The sequence below is a fragment of the Gavialis gangeticus genome, unplaced genomic scaffold (genome assembly GCF_001723915.1).
Source record: "Gavialis gangeticus isolate Ggan-Ray unplaced genomic scaffold, GavGan_comp1, whole genome shotgun sequence".
Lineage (NCBI taxonomy): Eukaryota > Metazoa > Chordata > Crocodylia > Gavialidae > Gavialis > Gavialis gangeticus.
Genome location: NW_017729033.1, coordinates 5,644,790 through 5,647,041, shown reverse-complemented (window position 1 = coordinate 5,647,041; position 2,252 = coordinate 5,644,790). Strand labels below are relative to the sequence as shown.

The following is a 2,252-nucleotide window of genomic DNA, read 5'->3' as shown; positions in this document are numbered from 1 at the left end:
ATGGGTCACGTGAGCTCAAGGCCGGGCTGTTTTGTGCAATGCATTTCATGCAGACCACGTGATATTGGTGCAGTCACGCCTGCACGGTCTGGCAAAAGCAGCTACAATCAGCCTCTCGCAGCGCTTGGTGCAAACACTTGTCATGGGTTTTCCCAGGGGAGCACTTACTCAGGACCCCTGGCCTACCCCCAGCCTTGTGTGGTCTGTCTGAGTGTCCCTGCCACCAGCACAGGCATGGCTGCTAGAGGGGCTGAGCCCTGGCTCCTGTCGTCTCTGAGGCCCTGGCATAGGATAAAGCGCTTAGGTCTCCATGCACCAGACACACCTGGGATTAGTCAGGAAACAGAGGAAAAAGGAGAAAGACAATGAGGGCCCAAGCTTTCAGAGATACTCAGGACCCAGAAACACTTGGTGCCTACCTGGGAGTCCAGGCAGCCTGGGCAGAGCCATGATCCGCTGCCCGCATGCCCCCGGCAGGGACATGCAGGCAGCAGAAAGTGGCTCTGCTCCGACTCCGGACCGTGCTGTCACCACCACAAAATCCTGCCACTTTGGCCACCCCGATCTAGGATTTTGAAAAGGAGGGTGCAGAGGGCACGCTGCTTCAGCAAAAATAACACACCTATTTTTTTCCAAATAAAAATGAATTAGAAGCTTTATTAATAAGCAGGGATCCTGGCTTTCTCTGTTTAAAAATCCCAAATTGTCTGATTAAAAAAAGAAAAAATTCCAAATTCTCTGATTAAAAACCCCAAAATCCATGTTTTTCCATGATTAAAATGAAATGCTGATAGATAGATAGATAGATATCAATTGAACACAATGTTTTATTGATATAGTTACAACTTTAAAGCAATTTGGAAGCCTACCAGTGCCTTTATTATAATAAAATAAATTCTAAATACCTATTAATGTTGGTGCTTGATTTTATGTTTTTTATCATGTAAAATCAGAGCTCCCCCTGCCCCTTTGACTCACCAGGACACAAGCCCAACAGTGACTGTCCCCCCTCCATCGCTTTGTGGCACTAAACAGCCCTGACTTGCCGATGCCCTGCCCTGCCCATCCATTGACCATCACTCCCCAACCCACAGCCCCCTGGTGATGCCAGTGCCCCTCATGCCTGACCCACAGCCCCCCCATCCTGCTGGTGCCCCTCACTCATGACCCACTGCCCCCCACACCCAGGCCCCAGCCTCCCAGTGCATGGGGAGGGATAAATGTTGGGGGGATGGAGGGGCACATGCCCCCCCCCCCAGATTTCTGTGTCCACAGCAAAGCATGGGGTGGACTAGCTGGGTCAGACCAGCTCCAGGCAGGAATGGGTGGGACCCAGCACAGGAGGGAGCGCAGCACCACCATGGCCACCAAGGTGAGATGTGGCAGCGCATGGAGTTGTGCCCCCGCTGCTGCCGGGTGGACAGGGGCACCTCACTTTGGCAGCCATGGCAGCACTTCCTCCTGTGTCAGGTGTCTCCCACTGGTCTGCAGAGGCAGCCCCTGCCCAGAGCTGGTCTGACCCAGCTGCAGCCCCATACCCCAAGATGGGTGCAGAAATCAGGGGGGGCACGTGCCCCACCCCCAAACACATTGCCTGTGCTCCCACCCCAATACTGACCTGGAGGGAGCTGTGGGAGCTGTTCTCCACCACCCTGCCTGGCTGTCATGTGCATGCATGTGCATGCGTGCACATGCACATGGAGTCCCCTGCCCCCAGCAGCCCCTTGCAAGCTGGAACTCTGCCAGCTTGCAAGAGGAAACCCATGGTTTAAAGGAGAAAATCCACAGTTTTCCATTGCAAATGAAAAATCCAGATCCCTCCTAATAAGCTAGGGGCCCAGGGCTATATAATTCAGTTTAAGATTAAAGCAAAAGCAAATCTAACTGTATTGGAATGTGCATTACCTCGCTACATCATATATTCTGTATGAAAAGCACAACAAACTAGGCAAACAATAATCAAAAGATGCTGTTTCATTAGTCCTGTAGTTATTAGAATTAAATGTACATCTCATTTTTAAGATTTATAAAGAACAATCTAGCCCCCTGGAGCATCCTGACACCGCATCCCATGCCTGACTGAAAATTGTTTCTACACCTGAGCTAATATTTCCACACCTGAGTTAACACTGCAGCCTGACCAGAAATGCTGCTGCCGCTGCCAGCCAGTTGATTTTAAACTTTGGGTGGAGCAGGAACCAAAGGTAGGTGCGACTTCATTTCCCTGGACCTACCCTTGAAACCAGCCCACA

At 51.2% G+C, this 2,252-nt stretch overlaps 1 long non-coding RNA gene across 1 annotated transcript in view; it reads right to left on the bottom strand.

Annotated features, from left to right (window-relative positions):
- Positions 1-1,868: 1,868 nt before the first annotated feature.
- Positions 1,869-2,252, bottom strand: part of LOC109304048 — a 5,548-nt gene continuing 5,164 nt past the window's right edge. Inside the window, exon 2 of the long non-coding RNA XR_002099282.1 lies at positions 1,869-2,230. This is a non-coding gene — a long non-coding RNA (uncharacterized LOC109304048). The remainder of the gene's footprint in view (positions 2,231-2,252) is intronic.